The sequence below is a fragment of the Anolis carolinensis genome, chromosome 3, assembly GCF_035594765.1.
Source record: "Anolis carolinensis isolate JA03-04 chromosome 3, rAnoCar3.1.pri, whole genome shotgun sequence".
Lineage (NCBI taxonomy): Eukaryota > Metazoa > Chordata > Lepidosauria > Squamata > Dactyloidae > Anolis > Anolis carolinensis.
The window spans coordinates 154,398,191-154,424,724 of NC_085843.1; the positions used below are offsets into that span (position 1 = coordinate 154,398,191).

General features: G+C 44.0%; 1 long non-coding RNA gene across 1 annotated transcript in view; it reads right to left on the reverse strand.

Annotated features, from left to right (window-relative positions):
* Positions 1-259: 259 nt before the first annotated feature.
* LOC134297617 (uncharacterized) overlaps positions 260-26,534 on the reverse strand; it is a 39,422-nt gene continuing 13,147 nt past the window's right edge. Inside the window, exons 2-3 of the long non-coding RNA XR_010004416.1 lie at positions 3,394-3,561; positions 260-1,738 (exon numbers count right to left, since the gene is read on the reverse strand). This is a non-coding gene — a long non-coding RNA (uncharacterized LOC134297617). The remainder of the gene's footprint in view (positions 1,739-3,393; positions 3,562-26,534) is intronic.

Below are 26,534 nucleotides of genomic sequence, written 5' to 3' on the forward strand. Positions count from 1 at the left end.
CCAAAGCTTTGGAGCTCAAAGGTTCCACTGTTGTTTCCATTATTTGTTATCAAGGTGACTTGGACTTTTAGCAATACTATGAATAAGAGGCTTCCAAGGCCCCATCTACACATGCTATAAAATCCAGAATGGTGTAGATTATAGGGGATGGTGGCATCTTGAAAACGCACAACCCTAATGTGCACTGCAACACACATCCACATGGAAAACACGTGTTAAAAAGTCAGGAGAAATTGGCAATAAAATACACTGTATTTTAGCAATGTACAGATGCTGCAGAGTAGAAATTTGAGAGGAACATGCTCAGCATTCATGTAAATAGCACCATCACTGGAAAATTTGGATAAAGGAACCAAATATGGTGATCTCAGGAAAGTAAACAAACACCTCCCCCTCTTCCGCAGAGGAAATTGCTTTCCCCTTTTTGTTTTTGAGTTGGGAGATGAGTTCTACTGCTGGTTTTCATTTGATGGGCTGCTGCAGTTCAGCACATTTCTCCTATCCGAGTAAAAAAAAGTCCTTCTGTTGTATCGATTCGGCATGAGGGGAGCTTTGTGGATGCTGTGGGACCTTTTTCATGGTTCCCAAGGTGTGTGTGGATTCTCACCAGAGTGCAACTAGATGTCTTTAATCCATATTCTGATCTGGATTATGTGGCTGTATAGAAACAGCCCTAGTCATCTGCCCTGTTCAGACTGTGCAAACTCAGGGCCGTGGCATCTTCGATTGAATAAGTCCAACTATAAGGCCTTTTTACATGCTCTTAATGTTTTAATACTGAAGATTTGTTTAAGAGTTATATTACCAGGTTTTGTTCTTTGACGCTTTTAAACAACACAACCCCTTTATCCATATGTTCAATATATACCGTTTTACTTACCCATTCTCAAAATATATCCCCCCAAAAAAGTGATTGTGGGCCTCTCTGAGTCCTCTGGTGTAATTCTGTGGTATGCTTCTGGCCCAAGTATAATCAAAATATAAAGTCTGCTATTATCCACAGTTTCAGGTATCCACGAGAATCTTGGAATGTATTCCTTGTGGATACAAGGGTCATATATACATTATTCTGTTCTTAGCTAGACTCAGTGTGGAAAGGGTGGGATACAAACATACAAACGAATGAAAACAACTTAGTCCCTTGGTTTTTTGCACACAAACGCTTTCTGTTGTCCTTATGTTCTATGTCTTTAAAACAGGTAAATGTAAAAGTCTTCCCACGACATTACGTCTAGTCATGTCCAACTCTGGGGATTGGTGCTCATCTTCATTTCCAAGCTGAAGAACCAACGTTGTCTGTAGACACCTCAAAGGTCATGTGGACAGAATGACTGCATGGAGTGCCATTACCTTCCCCCAAAGCAGTACCTATTGATCCACTCACATTTGCATGTTTTTGAACTGCTAGGTTGGCAGAAGCGGGGGCTAACAGCTGGTAGGTGGGAAACCAGGTGATGGGAGGCATGGAGTTTCCCACGCCACACATACATACACACACACACACACACACACCACCAGGCACCATTGGATTTGCCACGATACACAACAGAGAGGTAAGGATTCAGTCACTTCTTGAAACTTTTTTTTGTTCAACTGAGCCTTTTTTGCCTTCTATCCTTGGTAGATGGAATGAAAACAAATAGCTTATTAACCTATAGAATGCACTGGAGTACTCACATTATGCCCTTACACTGGACTTTCTATGATCATGGCAAAATGAACAGCAGAAACATCCAACCTGAAAAACACATTTTAAAGAAACTATTAATACAGTCAGCTCAAGCAACAGACAGGGGAAGAATTGTACATTGTCTATAGACATCATCATAGGTAGAACCATGCAGGTCAAGTTACTGATTTATTTTCAAAAAATGATTTCCTTGGCTTTTGCCCTTGCCCCAGAAGATCCTCAAAGGCATTTTGAGATCAAAAACTCTGCAATACAGTGGATTGAATCGGAACTTTGTTAGGCTTAGAGCAGAACACTTTTAGAATATTCTTTGTAATGTGCAGAGCTATCAAGTCCCGTTGATTTCAATAGTTCTACACTAAGTGCAACTACACCTGAATCCAACTCAGTAAAAATAATGAGCTCAAGAGCATCAGAAAATGTGATAGTTTTAGAATGCAATATAATTAGGCAGATAGCATATCTGCTTTTGATTCTCTATAGACATAGCACTAAACATATTTACTCCTGCCAAATTCGTAGCTTAGAACAAGTGCTCAAAATGTCTTCCTTCAGCCACGGCATAAGTTCTACTCATTATTCTCTCATGCAAACTAACTATGCAAGTTGTGATTAATTTTCAACCAGCCATACAAAATGTCATGCTAAGGTAGCTGAAGGCTTCGTTCCTGCCCTGTTGCAATTTCCGTAAGAATGCCCCCTCTGTTTATTTATACTAGCCTGTAATAACTATTGATTTGCTCAAGATTATAAAATCCAGAAAACATTAGAAAATTCATTAACAATGGCTAGCAGGGCTTTAACTTCCCATTGCAATGTGCTTCACTTTCAAAGTATTCTAAATGAATGACAACATCTATTATATACGAAAGCACAGGATCCACCCCTAATTTGCAAAGCATATTATCTCTGATCAATACCGAATGACAGAGTGCAGCTCACTAAAAGCAGCAATTTTGGAATTCAAGTGACATATGGCGCAAATCCCTCAACATCCACTCTACACTGACCAAAATAAGAGGACATGCCATTTCTAGAGTGCAGTGCTTTACAATTAGCACAATTTTCCTCTTGGGAGCAATGCCCCTATTTACATGTTGGGGTCCCCGAAGCAGAGATGACCTTGCTGTTTCCGTAGAGGAAGGGCATCACACGGCACTTTATTAAATCTACATGCCTTAGAACCTTTAAAGCACTCTGAAAGAAAAATGTAGCTCCAGAGGAAAACTTCCTCCCCTCATTTGGCACATCCAAATGTATCAAAACGCCATTATTTTCCAGGGGTTCCCCCAGCTCTACTTAGATGCATTAATAATCATTTCATGAAAGACTGTTTATTTTATCTTCCACTGGCTTTCAATTGTGGATAATTAGCACCAAGTTTACAACTTCATTTAGATTCTAGCATTGTAGCCCTAGCTGTTTATCATGTTGGGAATTAACGATCAGGAATTCTGAAAAGCTTTTGTCTCGCTTTTATTAAGCACAAAGCTGCTTTGAAAAAATGTGCTCAAAAGCATCAATTACAACAAACTACACATTTGATTGTGTGCTTTGTTTCTAAAAGCTGAGATTCTAATTATAATTGCCTGAAGATATTCTGCAGGTAAATCATGCTGGGTCAAGCTGACCTCGATGGCATTACCACAGGAATCATCATGATACATAAAAGACATTACTTTTTTCTTATTTAAACAACATACTTGCTTATCAGCCTGTGTGGTTCTCCAGATGGTATTTGGAATGCAAACCCCATCAATCTTCACAATGGGCTCTACTGACTCAGGTTGATGGGAGTTGTAGCCAAACAACATTTGAAGGGCCACATATTCTTCATCTCCATTGTAAATGAATAAAACAGTCAGCAAATGCTGCAGTGAAATGGGGAAAAACGTATTTTTAAGATCCTGTTTCAATGTTCTGATGAAGCTGGTGCTACATGGGCATTATCCGAAAGCAGAGAGATTTAGCCTTACTTTTATAGCAGTTTCTTGATCAGTGGTTCCCAACCTTTTTTTGACCAGGGCCCACTTTGACCAGGGACCACTCTCCAATATTAGTACCAAAAGGGTTACGAATCAGGTTTTGGTTAACTTTAGATTCAGTTTGGTTATTTGGGGTGCTGGTTCAGAAAATTGCATTAGATAGACCACATCAGCCCTAGTTTCTGATACAGAACGTCTGCCATCCAGTAGTCGCCATCTGCTTGCCCACAGAAAACCATTTAATAAGCCTCGGCAATATAAGAGGGTTTTTTGAGAGTAGTTGTTCTCGTTGCAACGGTGTAGTAACGGTGAGGCCATGGACCATGTTTTAGTTCTTGCGGACCACTGGTGGTCCATGGACCATAGGTTGGGAACCACTATTCTAGATGAAGAATCCCTTGGCTGGGTGACCAAATAATAAGAAATACTGTGGATGGACTTATTCCATCCAGGCACATTTCCATTATCATTGTTTCACTCACTATGTAAATAGGAAAACAATCCAAAATGCCATACAATAGAGTCTCACTTATCCAAGCTAAACGGGCCGGCAGAAGCTTGGATAAGCGAATATCTTGGATAATGAGGGATTTAGGAAAAGCCTATTAAACATCAAATTAGGTTATGATTTTACAAATTAAGCACCAAAACATCATGTTTTACAACAAATTTGACAGAAAAAGCACTTCAATATGCAGTAATCTTTTGTTGTAATTACTGTATTTATGAATTTAGCACCAAAATATCACGATGTGATGACTCATGGGCCATGTAGTCCCATTCCTAGTGCTGTTGTGACTGATGAAGAGGAAAACTTAGGTTTTCCACCATTTCAGCCAGAAAAGGAACCATTTCAGCCAGAAATTGAGCCTTTGCACCTGCAGGAGGCTTGTCTTCCAGAAATCTGCCAAACAAGCCCTGAGTCGAGTTCTCCCCCTTTTTCGCGCCGTAATTATTATCTCCAGCAAAAAGGAGTGCAGCAAGCTAATCGCAGGAGTCTGAGAATTGCAGCAAAGCATTCAGATGATTAAGCCTGCTCCCATGAGAAATTTTAGGGAGTCATACATCTGGACACAGAGATTGACTTTCGTTTCTGATTCCCCAGAGAAGTGTTCTCTGGTGGGAAAACGAGGCCTATTTAGGTTCCTTGCTCCCGAAGGAATCTTGCGGAGTCAATTCGTCAGCTACCGGAGCAGCGTGTGTGGACAGCTACTCCTGCTCTCAAGCCTTTGTTCCTGTTCCAAGCCTTCGTTCTCAGCCTTGTTTTCTCCCCGGATCTTGCCTTGTTTCCCGGACCTCGCCAAGTAATTGCCACGGATCTTGTTCTTGCTCCTCGTTTCCTTGTTGCCTTGAATCAAGCTTTGTGTTCCAAGAATCAAGTTATTTCCTAGCCTTGCTCAAGTTCATGGACTAAAGGACCTTGTCATCTCCCCTCACTTGCTTGGCAAGTGAGTGTTTCGGTTATTGGATTACAACTTTGGACCTTAATATTTCATATTGGACATTGCTTCTTTGGACTAATTTTGACCTTTCCTGAAAGGTCTACTTCTGGACTATTTCCTATACTTGTTTTTATTAACTTTATATATTTCCTTAATAAAGATATTAGATAGATTCTGGCCTCTGTGTATGGTTATTGGTGCTCTGCAGCCTGGGTCGTGACAGTTTGACTCCGCCACCCTAAGCACCAATTAACCTAGGCCAGAATGTCTACCGGAGCCGGACCGGGGGCCCAACCACTCAGTTACACCATCGACAAGGATGAAGTGGACCGCATCCGTGATAAGCTCAATGCGCAGGAGGGAGAAATAAGGGGATTGAAGGAACGCGGAATCCGTTTCCCGGCCCTGGCGCTGCCAACCAAGTTTACTGGAGAAGCTTCTAAGGTTCATGTTTTCCGTCGCCAATGCCAGGCTTATCTAGAGGCCCGTAATGCCGAGTTTCCCCAAGAAGACATCAAGGTGGCGTGGATCTACAGTCTCCTGGACGGGCCAGCGGCCAACTGGGCGACGGCACTGTTCGACCAAGACTCCCCACATCTAAGATCAGCGCAACAATTCTTGGATCACATTAAGGCGACTTGGGGGATTGAGGACAATTTGGAGGCAGCCGGCCACAAACTCCGGCGCCTCTCCCAAGGGGACAGACCCATGTCCCAGTACATAGCCGAGTTCCGAGTGCTGGCCCATAACACCGGATGGAACGATATAGCCCTCAGAGGACAATTTCGGGAGGGTCTCAACATCGAGATGCTGGAGGAAATCTCCAAGGTGGATCCTCCACACTCTCTTGAAGCACTCATTGATCAATGTTTACGAGCTGAAGTCATGATTGCCAACCGAAGACAATGGATCCGAGGCCAGAGCGGTAGGACCGGAGCGAGACCTCCCGCTCCCACCGCCGTCCAGCCGCGTCCAGTGTGGAGACCCCCGCCACCAGCCCCATACCCCAGAGGAAGCGAGGAGGTGCCGATGCAGTTGGGCAATGTGCGTCCCAGATTAGATGCCGCCGAGAAGGCCCGCCGCCAACGCCTAAATCTCTGTTGGTACTGCGGAAACGGGGGCCACTTTGCCAGAGAGTGTCCAGCCAAAGGGAAGCCCGCCGCTCGTCTGGCGGCGGCGTCCTCCACGGAGACGAAGACGTCTGAGGCGGCTGGCGCGCAGCCGGCGGGGGAAGCCAGCGACCGGGCGTAGAGAGGCTCGCCAACCCGGTCAAAAAACCCACTCAAGAGCCGCCAACCGGGGTCCTATTTCTTCTAGTGGTCACCTTGTGGTCAGCAAAAAAAGGACCCGTCATGGTCCATGCCATGATAGACTCAGGAGCCACAAACAACTTCATTGATAGAGAGTATGCCGACTCTCTGGGATTACAATATCACGACTTCAAGAACGCCCGTGTGGTGCAAGCCATCGATGGCCGCCCCCTCAAGACAGGTCCAGTAAGCCAGTGGTCGGAACCCACCAGAATGTGGATAAGGGAACACATGGAAGAGATTTCCTTCTTTGTTACCGAGGTTCCCCACTTCCCTGTGATTTTGGGAATTCCATGGCTGACACTCCACGACCCAAGCATCTCCTGGTCCAACAGAGAACTGCAGTTTGCTTCAAAATATTGCCAAAACCATTGCCTTGTAGCCAAGGTCTGCCATGCCACAGACGCTGAACCCATCATCACCTTGCCCAAGAAGTACTCAGAATATTGGGATGTATTCAATGAAAAAGAAGCCGAGAGACTACCCCCACATAGACCTTATGACTGTGCCATTGACTTGGTGGAGGGGGCCCCGATTCCGCGAGGACACCTCTACTCCCTGACTGAACCAGAGCAAGAAGCTCTCAGGGAGTTCTTAGAGACAAACCTACGCAAGGGGTTTATCAGACCCTCTCAATCCCCAGCCGCTTCCCCAGTGATGTTTGTGAAAAAGAAGTCAGGGGACCTACGCTTGGTGGTGGACTATAGAGCATTGAACAATATCACTAAACGAAACCGGTATCCCCTGCCTTTGATCTCAGACCTCTTAGACCGGCTTCGAGGGGCTAAAGTTTACACCAAACTGGATCTTCGAGGAGCTTATAATCTAGTTCGCATCAGGGAAGGGGACGAGTGGAAGACTGCCTTCCAGACAAAATTCGGTTTATTCGAAACCCTGGTTATGAATTTCGGTTTATGTGGAGCTCCCGCAACGTTCCAGCATTTTGTCAACGATATCTTTCAGGATTATCTAGATCGGTTCCTGATTATCTACCTGGACGATTTTTTGGTGTTTTCTAGATCACAATCAGAACATGAGAATCACGTCAGAATGGTGTTACAACGATTGCGGGACCACGGACTTTATGCCAAGTTGGAAAAATGCGCTTTTGATCTACAAGAGGTAGATTTCCTGGGATATCGTGTCTCGCCACTAGGGCTCACCATGGACCCGGCAAAGGTTGCAGCAGTATTGGAATGGCGGGCGCCAACCAACAAGAAAGAGGTGCAACGATTCTTGGGGTTCGCGAACTACTACCGCAAGTTCATTCCAGACTTTGCCCGCTGGTCTGACCCAATCACCAGCTGCATCCGTGGGAAACAGCCTTTCCGCTGGACAGATCAAGCAGAGAAAGGGTTCCAGCAACTAAAGAAATTATTCACGTCCCAGCCAATCCTTCAGCACCCAGATCCTGAAACCCCTTTTGTCGTGCAGGCGGACGCCCCCGATGTGGCGATTGGGGCTGTACTCCTACAACCAGTGGGAGATCATCTCCATCCTTGTGCCTTTTATTCCCGTCAATTGACCGCGCCAGAGAGAAATTACACTATTTGGGAAAAGGAACTTTTGGCCATAAAGGCAGCCTTTGAAACTTGGAGACACTGGTTAGAAGGGGCCAAATTTCCCATTGAAGTCCATACTGATCATCGGAATCTAGAGCATCTAAGAACTGCCCGCAAGCTAAATCAGAGGCAACAACGCTGGGCTTTATTCTTTGAACGTTTTAACTTCCAAATTCATTATGTAACCCCAGCCCAGACCAAGCAAGCAGATGCTCTGTCACGGAAACCGGAATACGCTGCAGGGCGCAAGGAGACCTTTGAGTCCCAGCTGTTACAACCCGAGAACTTCGCCACGCTCACAGTGGGAAACACCAAATCCACTCCCATTGAATCAACTCCCTCTACTCCAGGGCCCCTTTGTGCTCAGGAAATCAGGGCTAGTCAGCAAGCAGATGCTTGGGCACAGGACCAACTTCGCCAAGGACTACGTTTTCCCTTTTCGCTCAAGGATGGGCTACTATGCTATAGAAATCATGTTTACATCCCCCCAGGACCGGGCAGGGAAAAAGCACTTCGTCTGTGTCATGACTGCAAGCCAGCAGGGCATTTCGGACTATTCAAAACCATGCATTTGATCCTAAGAGACTTCTGGTGGCCCAAGATCCGCAAGGATGTGGAAAAATATGTCAACACCTGCCCAGTATGCCAGCGCTCCAAGACAAGAAGGGAAAGACCCTCAGGGCTTCTGCATCCCCTCCCTACCCCATCCCACCCATGGGAAATAATCTCTGCGGATTTTATCACTGATCTACCACCTTCCTGTGGATTCACCACGATCCTAGTGGTGGTGGACCTTTTTACCAAGTTAGCCCATTTCATTCCCTGTGATGGCCTTCCCACGGCCAAAGAGACTGCAGATCTATTCCTTCAACATGTTTTCAGATTGCATGGATTGCCCAAGAGTTTGGTCACAGACCGTGGGTCCCAATTCACCTCTCGTTTCTGGAAAGCACTACAAAAACTATTGGGCATAGACTCTCGTTTATCTTCGGCTCACCATCCCCAAACGGATGGGCAAACTGAGCGCACCAATGCCACTTTGGAACAATACCTTCGCTGTTATGTGAACTACCAACAGGACAATTGGGCTTCCCTGTTACCGCTGTCGGAGTTTGCCTACAACAATGGGGTCCAGGCTTCAACTAAAGAAACCCCGTTCTTTGCAAACTACGGCTTCCATCCACGTTTCTTTCCTCCTGTCATTGAAACCTCAGAAGTTCCCGCAGCAGAGGACTGGCTGCAGGAACTCACAGCGGTGCAACAACTTTTGCTCCAGCAACTGGACCAAGCCAAGGAGGACTATAAACGCCACGCTGACAAACATCGCCAGCCGGGCCCCGAAATCAAGGTAGGAGACCGGGTTCTTCTGTCCACTCGCTTTTTGCCCTCCCATCGCCCTTGCCGGAAATTAGATGCCCGTTTCATTGGGCCCTACCCAGTGGTGGCGCAACTTAACCCCGTGACTTTCAAACTCCAACTTCCGCGCTCTATGCGCATTCATCCAGTGTTCCATCGCTCCCTGCTCCTTCCGGCGGATGGTGTGCGCCCTGATGCAGACCGGCCGGCCCCCGCCCCTGTTTTGGTGGACGGAGAGGAGGAGTTCGAGGTTCAGGACATTTTGGATTCTCGCTTTCACCGCCGCCGCCTACAATATCTCATTGACTGGGTGGGTTTTGGCCCCGAGGAACGTTCTTGGGAGGACGCTTCCACAGTCCATGCCCCCGATTTAACCCGCCGCTTCCATCAGACCTATCCCGCCAAGCCGCGGCCTCGCGCCTCGGGGAGAGAGTCCCAGTTTGAGAGGGGGCTTGAGGAGGGGGATAGTGTGATGACTCATGGGCCATGTAGTCCCATTCCTAGTGCTGTTGTGACTGATGAAGAGGAAAACTTAGGTTTTCCACCATTTCAGCCAGAAAAGGAACCATTTCAGCCAGAAATTGAGCCTTTGCACCTGCAGGAGGCTTGTCTTCCAGAAATCTGCCAAACAAGCCCTGAGTCGAGTTCTCCCCCTTTTTCGCGCCGTAATTATTATCTCCAGCAAAAAGGAGTGCAGCAAGCTAATCGCAGGAGTCTGAGAATTGCAGCAAAGCATTCAGATGATTAAGCCTGCTCCCATGAGAAATTTTAGGGAGTCATACATCTGGACACAGAGATTGACTTTCGTTTCTGATTCCCCAGAGAAGTGTTCTCTGGTGGGAAAACGAGGCCTATTTAGGTTCCTTGCTCCCGAAGGAATCTTGCGGAGTCAATTCGTCAGCTACCGGAGCAGCGTGTGTGGACAGCTACTCCTGCTCTCAAGCCTTTGTTCCTGTTCCAAGCCTTCGTTCTCAGCCTTGTTTTCTCCCCGGATCTTGCCTTGTTTCCCGGACCTCGCCAAGTAATTGCCACGGATCTTGTTCTTGCTCCTCGTTTCCTTGTTGCCTTGAATCAAGCTTTGTGTTCCAAGAATCAAGTTATTTCCTAGCCTTGCTCAAGTTCATGGACTAAAGGACCTTGTCATCTCCCCTCACTTGCTTGGCAAGTGAGTGTTTCGGTTATTGGATTACAACTTTGGACCTTAATATTTCATATTGGACATTGCTTCTTTGGACTAATTTTGACCTTTCCTGAAAGGTCTACTTCTGGACTATTTCCTATACTTGTTTTTATTAACTTTATATATTTCCTTAATAAAGATATTAGATAGATTCTGGCCTCTGTGTATGGTTATTGGTGCTCTGCAGCCTGGGTCGTGACACACGATACATTGAAAACATTGACTACAGAAATGGTTTGGATAATCCAGAAACTTGGATAAGCGAGGCTTGGATAAGTGAGACTCTACTGTATTTAACAACAGATTCTTGTTACCTTAATGGCTTTCAGAGAACCAAGGATTCAGGTGTTGGCTTTGATCATGATTTCATATGTTGGCTTGTTTAGAAACTACTAGCTGAATTCCTAATTGATTTCTTGGTTTTCCTTCCCTTTGTTGATGGCAGAAGAGCTATAAGTGGAAGCAGGATTTGATCACCTAAATAAGGCCATGCTCAAACACATTATCTGAAATTAACACATCTCAGAATTGAAACAATGCTCACTCATCTCCAGGTCTCACATGTGAGAAATGCTGAAATCTCCATACCTTAATATTACCAGCTCTCTGGAATGCTGAAGGTATTCCTTTGGAATCAAGAACACATTTGTTGAAGTATTTGTTTGGAGATGATCCATAGGAGAACTGCGTGCCATTCTTAATGTTTTTTCAGTTTGCACAATTTGCAACACACCAAGAATAAAGCAATGTATGGACTTACAGCCTGAGTTGATAAATGTTCCATACTCATCATCATAGGCTATCACTCATGGCTGAGTATTACTGCCTTCCAAGTGTATGGTCTTGGCAGTAGATCCATAGGTGACTATAGAGGCCTATTCTGTCCTTTCACAGCGAGGATATTGGTTTCCAGGTGGAAGGCGGTCCCGACAAGAGTTGACTTGATGTGCATTCATCTTCACACATTTCTCCCCACTTTTGCTCTCCAGTCATGCCTCTTTGAATTCTACAGCACTATTGGTAACAGCTGGCCTCCAATTATAATGCTGGAGGGCCAGTGCTTCCCAGTTCTCAGTGTCTGTGCCCCAGTTTTAAAAGTTAGCTTTAAGCCCATCTTTAAATCTCTTTTCCTGCCCACCAACATTCTGTTTTCTATTCTTTAGTTGGGAGTATAGTAACTGCTTTGGGAGACAGTGATCGGGCATTCAGACAATGTGGCCAGTCCAGCGAAGTTGATGACAAAGGATTATTGCTTTCAATGCTGGTGGTATTTGCTTCTTCCAGAACACTGACATTTGTCCACCTTCCCAAGAAATTTGTAGGATTTTTCTGAGGCAACACTGATGGAATCATTGCAGAAGCCGTGAATGACGTCTGTAGATAGTCCATGTTTCGCAGGCATATAACAGAATTGAGATGACAATAGCTTTATAAACAAGCATCTTGGAGTCCCTATGAATGTCCCGATTCCCAAACACTCTCTGCTTCATTGGGGAAAATACTGCACTCGTAGAGCTTGTATTTGGGTATCGATGTATCATAATATCACTAGCATTACTAAGTACTGCAGAACAGAAATATATTTAAATTAAATTAAATTAAATTGAATAATCTTTTCTTCTTTTTTTTTAAGAATTGCCGCAGGAAGAACTTCCTCACTGTGAGGGCTGTTCGGCAGTGGAACTCTCTCCCCCGGACTGTGGTGGAGGCTCCTTCTTTGGAGGCTTTTAAGCAGAGGCTGGATGGCCATCTGTCGGGGGTGCTTTGAATGAGATTTTCCTGCTTCTTGCAGGGGGTTGGACTGGATGGCCCATGAGGTCTCTTCCAACTCTACGATTCTATGATTCTAGGTGCATTCATGACTATGCCGTATTCCAGGTATGTAGGATCCAAGGTCAGAAGAAAATCAACCTATTCATTATAGATTACTTGCTTAGATACAAATCATGATGTGCTCAAAGGGGGGAGATATGCTACAGGATCTGAGCATCCTGATCCGATTCAGAATAGCAGGTAGGAAAACTGGGAAGCAACAAAATGTTAAGATACATAGATGACACCATATTACTTGTAGAAAATAGCAAAAGTTTGGAATGTATTACTGATTAAAGTTAATGAAAGAATTGCAAAATAAGGCTGCAATAGAATACAGTAGAGTCTCATTTATCCAACATAAATGGGCCGGCATAACATTGGATAAACAAAAATGTTGGATAATGAGGAGGGATTAAGGGAAAACCTATTAAGCCCACTGTGGATCCAGGTGGGAGGCAGACTGCATTGGATAATACAGAACGTTGGATGAGCGAAGGTTGGATAAGCGAGATTCTATTGTAATACATTCACAAAAAGAAAGATCACATATATTTCAATGTTATTTACATAACTTGAAAGTAAATAATGAAATCCCAAAAGACCCATAAAATACTCAGCTCAAACTCTGAGATGAAAATTTGAAATAAAACAGGCATGAAGTGAAAGAGCAGCCGCGACAGCCCACAACATGAGAAGAGCCCAATTGGATCAGATAAAAAGTCCATTTTGTCCAACCAGACACAACTGAGCATGCCAGAAGAAGGATAATAGAACTATAGCCCTCCTCCAGCAACTGGTAAAAAAGTGAAGTGCTTGGAAAACTGCTTTTTAGAAAGTTATTCATTATGTAACTTATGTGAAACACATACACCACCACCACCATCCCCACCCATAAGCAGTGTCTTAACATGAACATTAACATCGTAAAAAAGACATTTTTCTATTTTCCTGGTTAGGCTTTGTTGCTCCTGAGGACTGACATGAGAATGTCTAATATTCCCTTTAAAATTAATTTTTAAAAGTATTGTTGATCCTCTGTATCTTCACATCCTGTATCCATGGATACACCCATCCATGGCTTGACAATATAGATTTTGAAAAATCCAGAAAGCAAACCTTGATTTTGCCATAAAGGACACTATTTTCTACGCTAATGTATATAATGGGACCTGAACAGCCACATTTTTTTTTTTATCTATGAATGGTCCTGGAACCAAATCCCAGTGAATACAAGACCCTCTGCAGCTCCCCCCAAAAAAACAATGTCTTCCCTCCCCGCCCATCTCTCTCTCTCTCTCTTACACATACACACCATCATTCCTCAATCATTTCATAACTTGTGAAAAGTTACTTTGTTACACTTTCTTCTTTGCTGCAGGTGGAGAGGTTGCTTGTAACTTGTTATTTCCCACTCTCAGTCACCTCTGATCCTTAAGGCAGAATGTAAACAGCATGACTACGAGTAGCTATTTGTAGGCTTACCTCTGTTGTCGACCGCGTTTCTAGGGGATCGGGCCCCTTAAGGAGAGAGCCGATCCGGTCCTGAGAGAACGGACCTTGGCGGAGCCAATAAGAGAATATGAGCCGCAATACAACCTGGAGCCGAAATGAAGAAGGTCCGCCAAAGATGAAGGAAAATCCGCCAAGGAGTCTTTATTGAGCGATTCAGCTGAAAAGGACACTAGTAGCGATCATTCAGTCTACTAGCGTAACATACATTCAAAATAAAGCCATATTTATACAATGTTTCGGTCTGACAGCCCTTTGAATTTCCCGCCCCGCTCCCCCGCCCATCTGATCGCGGATAGGCTAGAAGGCTGAACGAGGCGGGCTTTCGTTTCCCGCCTTGCTCTGCTGGCCCAATGGGGAGCCGCTTTTTGTCCCCACTCGGGCCAATCAGAGAGGAGGAGGCGGGAGCTATTGAAACAATGAAGTGCCAGGGCAGGAAATATCAGATTAACTCCTGCCAGACCGATTTCTAAAGGAATTAATGGCACCCATCAAGGATGTCCGGGTTCCTGTCACGTTCACAGATTTTAGATATGCCTTGGGGTGTCAGAGGGGAAGTGGTGATGGGTGTTGATGAGCCAAAATTGACAGGCTCCACAGGGCACCTTCCTGAGGTGTCCTGGAATTTCCTGGGATATGACAATGTTTGCTCTGGGGGCTGAATCACCTTTAGGACTATACTCCGAATTTGGTGACTCAAGCCTTATATTGTCCATGCAATCTGAATTAGATTGGGTTAAGCTGTGGCAGATTATCCTTTTGTTTTTTTGGGAAAGGGAGCCTGGGTCATAGGAGCAGGGGTTCATGTTGGGGTCAAAATATTTCCCATTTGATTTCATGATTTGACAATTTTATGAAATAGAAGGAAAATTAAAATAAAGTTAGAACATAAACCCAGCTGGGAAAAACACATATTTTCCGGGGATCCCAAAGAGTACAAATACATATAGGCAGATAGATAGATTTCAGGGAAGTAAGGGAGAATCCATAAAGGTGGGTTACATTGCATAAAGGGGAATCATGAATGATATAAACAATTGAAAACATTTGATAAGAACGAAGTTCACAACATCTGGGGAACCCAATATGGAAAGTCATAGGAGTGGAGTTCTAGCAGCATGATTTCACAATTCATGAAGTTAGCCCAACGATTTAGAAATCCATACAACAGTGAGTCATGAGGGTGTCCAGGTACATAGAATATGAAAATTCACGGATACATGAGGAAAAAGAGTTCATCTGTGATGGAAGGAATTCATAGAGATGGCATGGGGAAGGGGCACATGTGGGTTGCAGTCTTGGGAAGTATAAGATTTCATAAGTCCAGGGATAGGTCTGGGGAAGAGTGTTCTTCTCCTTCATAAAATTATGAAGGTATGAATGAAACGTGGAGGGCGCCTGTCCGGGCACCCCCTGGCAGCTGTAGAGAGGGTGAGGGTCCTTGGAGAACTATGTCTCCCCAGCAAGAGAGCAATCCCCCCACCCCCAGTTCACAGAAGGGGCTAGGGATCTCTTAAAACCATTCCGCGGGTCGCGGGGAGAGGAAAGTCCGGGATAAGGCAGCAGTTTGGCTTGAAAGGAGCAGTCGGTCCCGTTTGACAGTCAGCTGTTGAGGTGCCGAGAACTGGACCGATTTCGGTTCCGCTGGTGGTCCTTGAGTCAGGGGCCTTAAAAAGGGTTAGGACTAAAAGATGAGTGTGCTAGGGGTAATTTTGATAAAGATATGAGTCAATTTGTACCGTCCGCCGTATTAATCTATGGCGGAGAAGCCTCCGCCAGGGTTTTAAAGATCAGACGGGTTAGTGAGAGAGAGAGAGAGAAATTACATGCAAAGGAAAGAGTCAGAGAATGACACAAAATAACCAGATAGAGAGTGTTACTGTTAAAATAAATGCTACTTTTATTGGGGGATTTGTTACATAGTGCAGGGAAGGGGAAAGTGAAGAAAAAAAGATCTTTTAATAATAGTCTGCTGCGGTCCCGCTCCGTTCCCTTTTGGTGAGTGATCTGCGGAACTCTCCGCTGCGAGTTCAAATTAATTTAAAAGCCGGGGTTTCGGTCATCACCTCTGAATAAGCCATGTAAATTGGGGGCTTTTATCACTACAGGTTATGGAAATGAATTCCTTGGTTTATCTATGATTTATGGTGCATTTATATTATTTATTTGATTTACATCTCACCTTTCTCTTCTGTTGGGACCCAAGGTGACTCAGGCATGTTATGTGATAACACACCTCTTTTTCTCTATCCTTCTCTGTCCTAATGGCCCTAATCTTTCCCATAGGAAAGACAAAAACTCTCTTACTTATTTTCTCTACATCATTTTACATGCTTGCATTAAACCCCACTTTACCATGCCATTAATCCAGGCTTAAAGATTTCAAACTTGTTAGCTTTTTAAAAAGAGAGTTGCTCCAGCCCTTGATCATTAAGGTAAAGGTAAAGGTTTCCCCTGACGTTAAGTCCAGTCGTGACCGACTCTGGGGGTTGGTGCTCATCTCCATTTCTAAGCTGAAGAGCCGGCATTGTCCGTAGACACCTCCAAGGTCATGTGGCTGGCATGACTGCATGGAGCGCCCTTACCTTCCTGACGGAGCGGTACCTATTGATCTACTCAGATTTGCATGTTTTCGAACTGCTAGGTTGGCAGGAGCTGGAGCTAACAGCGGGCGCTCACGCCGCTCCCGGGATTTGAACCTGGGACCTTTCGGTCTGCAAGTCAGTGCTTTAACACACTTCGCCTTTTTCTGCACCTTCTTCACCTTTATGAACCCCGGTAACCAGAGCTGTATACCATATTCTAATTTGCGGTTGCACAACAAATGTATATCAAAGCCCTATAATAATAACAGTTACTATGTCAATCTCTACCAAAATAAAAAATAATTCCTAGCAAAGAATTTGAATTTTTCACAGTTGTTGTGCACCTATACCTTGCTCCGCTTTAAATTACCTTAGCAGTGCCCACCGAGCACCAAAGTGGTAGCAAATACTCCTTGGCACCTGGAATGATGTTTCCAGCACACACAGGCCCCTCCAATCTCCTCAAAATGCTAGGTGGAGCCCTCGGTGGCACAATGGGTTAAACCCTTTTGCGGGCAGAACTGCTGACCGAGAGATCGGTGGTTTGAATCTGGGGAGAGCGGGTGAACTCCCTCTGTCAGCTCCAGCTTCGCATGCAGGGATACGAGAGAAGCCTTCCACAAGGATGGTAAAATGTCAAACATCCGGGCGTCCCCTAGGCAACGTCTTTGCAGATGGCCAATTCTCTCACACCAGAAGTGATTTGCAGTTTCTCAAGTTGCTCCTGACATGGAAAAAAAAACATGCTAGATATGTCATTCCAGAAACCAGTGTTCATTGCCATCTGGTGCCCCATGCGTAAGAGGCAAAGAAGGGGGCAAAATAGGTGCCATCCCCTCTCTCTAGGCTGCCTGAGCCAAAGGAAAGCAGGATCACATACAATCAACTGAATGGGAAGGAGCACAGTTGATTACGAGGGTTAAATGAAAAGTAATGCCTCCACCTTCGTTACTTGGGTTTGGATGGGAATATTTTAATAAATCAAAAGCAGAAATAATCCTTAGAATGTGCTCTTTAAATACCACTGCTCATTTTCCCACATAATCACCAAACAATTGGATACATTTCTGCCAACGATAAACAAGTTTTCTGAAGCCGTTACGGAAGAAATTGACACTCTGTTTCCGCAACCAGCGTCTCACAGTTCTCTCAACATCTTTATCAGAAGCATAACGATGTCCCCGCAGATCTTCTTTCATTATCGGGAACAGATGGAAGTCAGACGGTGCTATATCTGGACTGTATGGAGGATGCTGTACGGTGGTGAGATCCAGTCTCTGAAGTTCTGCTGTGGTGGCATGTGAAGTGTGTGGTCTGGCATTGTCATGCTGCAGGAAAACATTTCCCTTTTCCTTTCAGACCCTTGTTAGTCGTCGTTTCAAAGTTTGCCGCTTTGTGATATAACACTCTGAATTTATTGTTGTTCCATGTTCAAGGAAATTAACATGGATAACACCATCTCCATTCCAGAACACTGTTGCCATGATTTTTTCCAACTGAGGGCTGTGCCTTGAATTTATTTTTCTTGGGTGAGTCTTTGTGTCGATATTCCATAGACTGACGCTTCATCTCTGGGTCATAATGGTGTACCCATGCTTCATCTCCTGTCACAATTGAATGGAGAAAGGCGTCACCTTCATTCTCGTAACACGAGAGGCGTTCCTGGCAAATTTCAAGTCTGTGCACTTTCATTTCAGGCGTTAGCATCCTGGGTACCCATCATGCACAGATCTTCCGATAGCCAAAGAAAGCAATAATGTGACCCACAAGTTCTTGTGAAATGCCGATTATGCTTGAAATTTCTCTCTGAGTGATACAGCAATCATCCTGAATCAATCTGTCAACCTTTTGCTTGTGAAACACGGTGGTTGCTGTCAGAGGACATCCAACTCTTTGTTTGTCATGCAAGTCAGATGTTCTCACCTCAGCATCTTTAAACTTACTCGCCCAATGACGCACAGTACTCCCATCAACACAATCACCATAAACAGCTTGCATTCTCTGATGAATCTCCTTTGGGGTGACACCTTCTGCTGTCAAGAATTCAATGACTGCACGTTGCTTAAATCGCATTGACCGACCATCTGCACAGGGTTCCATACTTCACACTTTAACAACACAACCGTTCAATGCTAAGGCTTTCCACCAAATGGAACTGTAGAGGAGAGTGTACTGAACAAGACAGTACCTGCTGCATACCAATACTGCAATCTGTTGAGGAGTTATGAAGATGGAGGCATTACTTTTCATTCAACCTTCATACATGGGCCCAAAGTAGCTAGATACTCCAAAGCTATGGGAAAGCTCCAGAGTATCCAGCGATTTCAGGTAATGCAGATCAAGACCACGTTATACCTGATCGGCTCTGTGCGCCTTACCCCATAGCCACATTGTATTACATTTACAGAAATCGGTGCACACATGTCATGAGATGGAATATGCTATTTCAGTTCCATTGCATGGATATCCCTATGTATAATCATCTAAGCAACACTGACAGCTCTGAAAGCTGTTTACCTTACTTCAGAATATTCTGTTGTGTTCTTTTTCAAGGAGACATCTGCACAAGGGTACAGAAACCTGTTTCACTGCATGGATTTAAAAATACAGCCAGTAGCGTAGCGACATGGACGTACAAAATGCACACAGCTTCCAATCATTTTACATTTGCTATTTAGTGACCTCTCCAACCCTCTCCTCAGGCACCAAGTCAAGCTTAAAAATATTTACCAGCAAATAAGTACCACCATGTGGGCTGGGAAGTGTTGTTTTGTGGTTGGGCTTGTTCCCAACAGTGAATATTGCACCCGGTTTCTTTTTGTAGCTCAATGCACAAAACACTTGGGGTCAAGAATTATTGAAAATTATTTGGGCAGAGGGGGCAAAGAAGGGAAAAGGCATCCAGTTCATGCATTTTTAATTACTTGAGGTTGTAAAATCACTCTGGAAAGTATTTTACTAGACTTCTTTTAGATTTCCACTATTGCTGAGCATTCGGTTACAAGAGACTGTTTTTTAATAACTTATTTTCATATTGACTTTTTAATTGGTATTCTAAAGGAGGTAAAGTGTTTTGCTTCAGAATACTAAAATTACATTTCTCACAGGGAAACCTGGGGAAATTGGAGGGAGCAGGTTCTGTGTTTATGTTCAGGGGAGGAAAGAGGATTGAGACTTCACGGTAGACAAAGCCCCAAGTATAAAGAATAGCCACGTTTTTCTCTTGTAGCAAACAAACAGAGAGACCTGTGGTAAATTAAAATACAGTAGAGTCTCACTTATCCAACATTCTGGATTATCCAATGCATTTTTGTAGTCAATGTTTTCAATACATCATGATATTTTGGTGCTAAATTCGTAAATACAGTAATCACTACATAGCATTACTTGGTATTGAACTACTTTTCTGTCAAATTTGTTGTACAACATGATGTTTTGGTGCTTAATTTGTAAAATCATAACCTAATTTGATGTTTAATAGGCTTTTCCTTAATCCCTCCTTATTATCCAACATATTCGCTTATCCAACATTCTGCCGGCCTGTTTATGTTGGATAAGCGAGACCCTACTGTATAAGATTTACCATGACATACGGTTTGGTGGGCTACAGCTTCCAGGGCTGCTTCTGATGAAATGAACTTGATTCCAATAAAGCTTATGCCACAGCAAATGTATTCATTGTTAAGATATCGTTTGTTGGGGTTTGCAACCCTTATTGCTTGTCACAAGTGGGATCAGAAATTTGTTGTTTAATGTCTATCAGACTAAGGAAGCTACACTGAACTCACAGGGGGCAGGAGAGAGAGAACACATACATAACAAAAAGGTTTATTTTCTGGCATGTTCAGACAGTCCTCTGTCCTAAATTTCGGGATGTCTGGGGGCACATCTACACTGACCATTTCGTTCGGTTCGGAGCCAGTTGGGGAGAAACCGGTTTTGTTGTGCAGATGATTAGATTGTCATATCTTGAACAAGTTTGAGATCAGAAAGATAACTACATTAATCATGGAAGGGGATCTCAAACATGTTCCAGAATCCATAGTATTTTCCCTATTTCCAGGTAAGATATCCACCAGCACTCTAGAGGCCTAAGAAGGTGTGTGTGGGGGGGGGGGCAGAAGTGGTTGCTAGAAGTGGAGGAAATTGGTATACTATCAATTCTCCCCTTGCTCAACAAAACATATTAAGAGACTTAACCGGGATTTTCCAGCAATTGCAGTGTGATTTGGCAACATGCATTTTCTGGCTGCCACAGTTTGGAGTCAACTTCAAAGGACATTAAATTGTCAGTGAGGATGTACCCATGGTAATCCTGTCATCTTCTTAAAAGCTTTCCAGATTCAAATGCCACAGATACCACCATACTGATTTATCTTGCAAGTACATACTACAAGTAAATATGCACTTTTTACCTTTGTCAACTTGATATAGACACAGGGTCTATTCCCATTCCAAATTTGCACTTCCAAGAATTTGCAGCACTTTATCAGTCACCTCGTGTTTACAATATTTATATGGTGCACTTTACCCAGTCTACTTTTACAACCTTTCTGTTTTAATCCATGTTTTTATTAGTTTTTGTCATTTATTTTTATTGGGTAATGTTTAATTTTTTATAATTGTGCATATCTCTTGTCTATTGTTGTGTTCTATATTGTTATTGTTTTTATTTGGGCTTGGCCCCATGTAAGCCGCCCTGAGTCCCCTTTGGGGAGATAGAGGCGGGGTATAAAAATAAAGTTATTATTATTATTATTATTATTATTATTATTATTATTATTATTATTATTATGTCTAAGGTAAGAGTAAGGAGCCCCGGTGGCGAAGTTCGTTAAAGCACTGTGCTGGAGACCGAAAGGTCCCAGGTTCAAACCCCGGGAGCGGCATGAGCAGCTACTGTTAGCTCCAGCTCCTGCCAACCTAGCAGTTCGAAAACATGCCAATGTGAGTAGATTAATAGGTACCGCTCCGGTGGGAAGGTAACGGCGCTCCATGCAGTCATGCCAGCCACATGACCTTGGAGGTGTCTACGAACAATGCCGGCTCTTCGGCTTAGAAATGGAGATGAGCACCAACCCCCAGAGTCGGACATGACTGGACTTAACGTCAGGGGAAACCTTTACTAAGGTAAGAGTGGTGTGTAGGACTAGAATATAACAATATATAAAACCATCTTAAGTTGTCAGTAATAATAGCAGTTATCAGCTCTATGAGTACAGTCAGTCCCCAAGTTACGAACAAGATAGGTTCTGTAGGTTTGAGTCGGAGCAGGTACATTTTTAGTGTCACTCCCAATATAGGTAGGTGTGTGTGCAGGCGCGGAGATATATATATATATATATATATATATATATATATATATATATATATATATATATGCTTCAGATAGCATGGGGAAGGCTTAAAACTCATGTGGTGTTAGTTTTACTGTCTGTGCCTCTGTGAAAGTTGCATTTTGAAACATTTGGCTTGTTCTGGAAATAAGGATTGGTGATCAAGCTTCAGTGGAGACACCTTTTCCCCATGATAAATCTTTCAGGAGTGAATTTCCCTTCCTGTTGTCTCATCCTCATTCTTAACTATGAGTAATTTGTAAATCAGATGTTTATAACTCGATGACTGGCTGAACTGGTATTGTGGACTGTATTATGCATCCTTGGCTGTGCTATACAGGTATCAAATAATCCAGACTAGTAGAGCTCTTGGGACTTACTCCATCTGTGTCATGAAAGAATGCAAGAGTACATCAAAACTTTGGGCATTGACCTGTTTTGGGAAGGCCCTATCTTGAGCAAATTTTACTCATCAGTGAATACATGTTTTAATTAGTTGTGAACAACCAGAACATGAACAGCCAACTAATGTGAACATATGTTAATCCAGAAATATGGCCAACAGACCCTGGCTAATAAACTTGAGCAAGTTTGTCTCTGAGTTTCACCACTGACCTGTTATTAATATTTCTAGAGGGGGAAATTGGTGCAGCCATTGACAGAATTTAAGGGGTGATGGGAGACAGAAACACACACAGCACCTCAGTGTAAATTTCATATTTAATTAGTAAGACTGAATGAGTCTGGCCCATAAAGAGCCTGCAATTCTCTGTAAGTGGTCTGAAACAACACACAAGGCAAATATAATAAGGCAGACAAATACACCTTGGAGGGTGGCTGGAAGAATAAAATCAATTTTTTTTAATAATTTACAAATAGCTTCCAGCCATATCTCCCATTAAAATCTGAAGGCCATTGTATTCCATATTCCCTTAGTCTTTTTTCATCATCTTAGTTATGCTCCACCAGTTTTAATAAATAAGTAATACAAGGGGAGGGGAGGGGAACCACTTAACTCAAGTGCTTTGCCACAACCCTGTAAGGCTGTTTGATTCTTTCAATCTCTAAATAGAAAAGTCAGAAAGAATCATCTCTCCGAGGAAGAATGATGTTGCAGTCGAAATGCTTTTAAATACAATACATGAGGTTCACAGATGCAAAAACTGGAGCCAAATGAAGCAAAGCCCACAGAAGGTAACATGACCAAGATTTTTTATGCAATGGATTTATACTCTGTCAAATAAAAAATATGTGCAAAAATAATTCTGCATCAAAAAATTTAATTGCTAACGTGAATGTAAAAATGTTGCATTTATAGTTAGCAAAATTTTGGGGTTTTTTTTATTTTGTGTCAAAAGCATTGCATAATAAATAAGTTTAAAAGCGATAAAATAAAGGAATCACAGCTAAATAGTTTTAGACCAAAAGCGGGCAACAGCAAGCGCATTGTCCGTAGCTTTAAACAACTCCTCCACCATGCATGAGGCAGGGCATTGTGGGCAAGCACACATATGAGGAGTTGTTTGTTCTGCTCCACAGTCACACAAGGTGGAGGATTCCTCCAGGTAGTGCCATCTTGCCAGGTTGTCTTTTGATCTGCCCACTCCACTTTTCAGTCTATTTAGGGACTTCCAAGTTGCCCATTCTTGGTTTGCCCTTGGAGGCAGACCCTCATGGGGGGTCATCCAGTTGGGATTGCCTGGTTTAGCTTCCCAGAAGGACACTCTTGCTGTTGCTGTGAAAGGGGTGATTTGGGAGTTCCCCCAAACACTTAAAATAAGAATGTCGGGTTCTTACCAAGCTGCTATGAGTTACCACTCGGAGTCCAAAGGTTGAGGACAAAAACACCTTTATTTGTAGCTACAGGTAGACGATGACCACACGTAGTGGTGGGGTCAGTAAAGATCGTCTCCCCCGACTCAAGCTCTGGGGTCCTTTTTATACCCTGGTTGTTTACAGATTTCTAGTTCCTCTTTCTGAACTAAATTTTACTGGAAATTCCCAGTTCAGTTTGTGGTGAGCTAGAATTTCCTGAGTTGTCAACAACTTCTAACCACAACTTTCGACAGGTGCAAGCAAAACACATGTAATTTATATATTGCATACATTTCTCAGAATCGGCTGACCACAACTGAATTCTTGCTTAAACATAAACACATGATGTCCTAAGACAGCAAGTTTGCAAACTTTATACTTATGGGGGACAGACTGATCCCTGGATTTTTAAAGCAGACAGGCATTCTAAAATGGAGTCACTTTGGCCAAGGCCAAGTGACCCCTTCATTCCCCCGTTTTTTCTTGTAACCAAGGAAGACATTTTCTTGGTTACACAGGCTATTTCACCTTCCCAATTACAGTGGGGTGGTGTCTTGTTCCATGGTGTTTAACTGCATGTACATGACACGCTGAACTTCCCTGCGCTGAGTGAAAATATCAGTGATCAGTCTGGCAACCATGTTTCTCAAGCACAACATGATACATGGCAGAAAAAGCAAGGCAAGAATTACAATCAGCAAAATTACAAACAATATTTTGATGAGGTCCCTCAGCCACCAGATATCCGGAAAAAAATTCAAAAGCCAATCAATCCAGCCGGTTCCCTTTGGGGTGTATTTAGCCCTTATGGTGAAGACAACGCTGTTAATCTTGGCCACATCAGATTCAATAACTCCAGACTCATTGATGTAATGGCAGCAGGTTATATTTAACCATACACATAAACCGCCTTCTGCCGCCAAAAGGTAATCTAGCGCCATCTTGTGTTGCATGAGAACTCCTGTCAATGAATCAATTTCGGTCTGGAGTGCTTTTATGCCAAAGACAGTCTGATTAGCCATAATTTCCAGCTGTGCGGAAATCCTTCTCAGTTGTTTAACATTTAGGGCAGCTCCCACCCAAGGAAACAGAATTGCTCCAAATCTTTCTCCCTCATTTAGGTACGTATTATCAGGATTGTAGCCACGTTTTTCATCATATGATCTTTTAGGCCTGTTCCACCGGTCAGTTGCTCCCAATGCTTGCAGGGGCTGCTCTCGCGGGTGTATCTCAATATTGGTGGGGACTAGGGTACCAATGGTGCAGGTACCAACCCACAGTGGGGGCAAGACTTTACCTCCCCACTTCCCACATATCCAGAAATATCCCGGAGGCAGTCCTCCCATGGCATGGTTGTCAAGCAAAATACCGGGCCTTGGCCTACCAGGAATTTGATATTCCATTGGGAAGTTTCCTCGTGTCCGGACCAGATCTTGCCGCGGTGGGGGTGCAGCTCTCGCCACTGGTGATCGTGGTGAAGGTTCAGCACCACCCACAGGCAGTTGTGGTGGAGCCGCCGCTCCCGCCACAGGTGGCTGAATTGCTGCCTGAGGCAGCTCCGACCCGGGCTTAACCACATACATCTTAGGGGGGTTATTTGCTTTCCCATTACGTGCCGGACGAGAGGGTGGTGTCTTGTCATCACCCTCTGGCGAGGAAGCTTGCCTTCTTAATCTTTGTGGTTGTGGCTGTTTAACTCTATGGTGTATATTGTCATAGTATACAGGGAGAGAGAAATTACAATGGGGGTAATCTCCTACCTCTATAAGGGTGGCTTGGGGATAATTCTTATGTTCAATCTCTGAGATCCCATCTTTTGATCGTGTCAAACAGGCTGATGCGGTTGGTGCAAATTCATCATGGGCCAACATAAATTGAGCCGAATCAGTCAACCCCTCATGGTCAGTGTATGTCCAAGGGGTGAACAGTTTCCATCCACTTAGATCCAGCAATGGACCTGCTTTCATGACCCAACCCTCATATTGGGAACGAGGGCTATGGGCACAAACCCAGCAGTCTTTTACTTCTGCTTCCTTTACTATATCTTTAATTAGTTGGTGGAACATGTTCCTGTCCCAACCCATATGGGCCTGCACCAACGGCATCATGATGAACATTAAAAAGCACAATTGTGTCCTCATCTTTACCCTTGTGTTTGTCCTCAATATTACAACACTTTAGCCAACACAGAAACAGAATACAACCCACACAGGTACCCACAATTCCCCACACCCAAACCCAAGTGTCCATTCGGTCTTTTGGGACACTCTCGGAAGTGTACCCTCCTTCCTTCTTCAAGGCGGTTCTTGGTAACCTGACCTCTGGGGCTAGCTCTAGGTAGCTTCGGGCCCCTCCTCTTCAGGGCAGCTCTTGGTAGCTTGACCCTTAGGGTGTGTGAGTTTGAGTGGATTGTCCTTATGCAGGTTTACCTTCCAGGAGTCAGGATCTTTGGTGGTGTAGTCCCTTTTTGATGCAAGTGTAATGTACCCCGGCTTCACATCTCTTAACTTCACAGTAGTAGGAGTTATCAGGACCACCTCCAGTGGTCGAACGCCTCCAGTGGTTCTTTCCACCTTAGCCGAGGGGATTACACTGCCAATTTTTCAGCCAAGCCTGGTCTCCTGGTAAGAAAAAATGTAGCGCAGTAACGGGAAAAGGGATGACACCAGCATACTTATATAGTTTATTTTAACAACATGTCCAGAGATTGGACTTCCCTTCAGAGCCCTGTTCGTTCTTTCCCCGAAGACTAAGGTCAATAACACAATGCAACTTCCAAGCGGTTCCTAACAACTGAGTTAGGCACCCAAGGACCTGGTGCACAAAGGCAGAGCCTTTGCCACCTGGTGAACAAATGGCTAGGCCATTGTCAACCCCAATGTGTAGAGCATCCCGTACCTAGGGATTGCATCCCTTGACATGGCACGCCTGACCTCTACAACTCTCTCA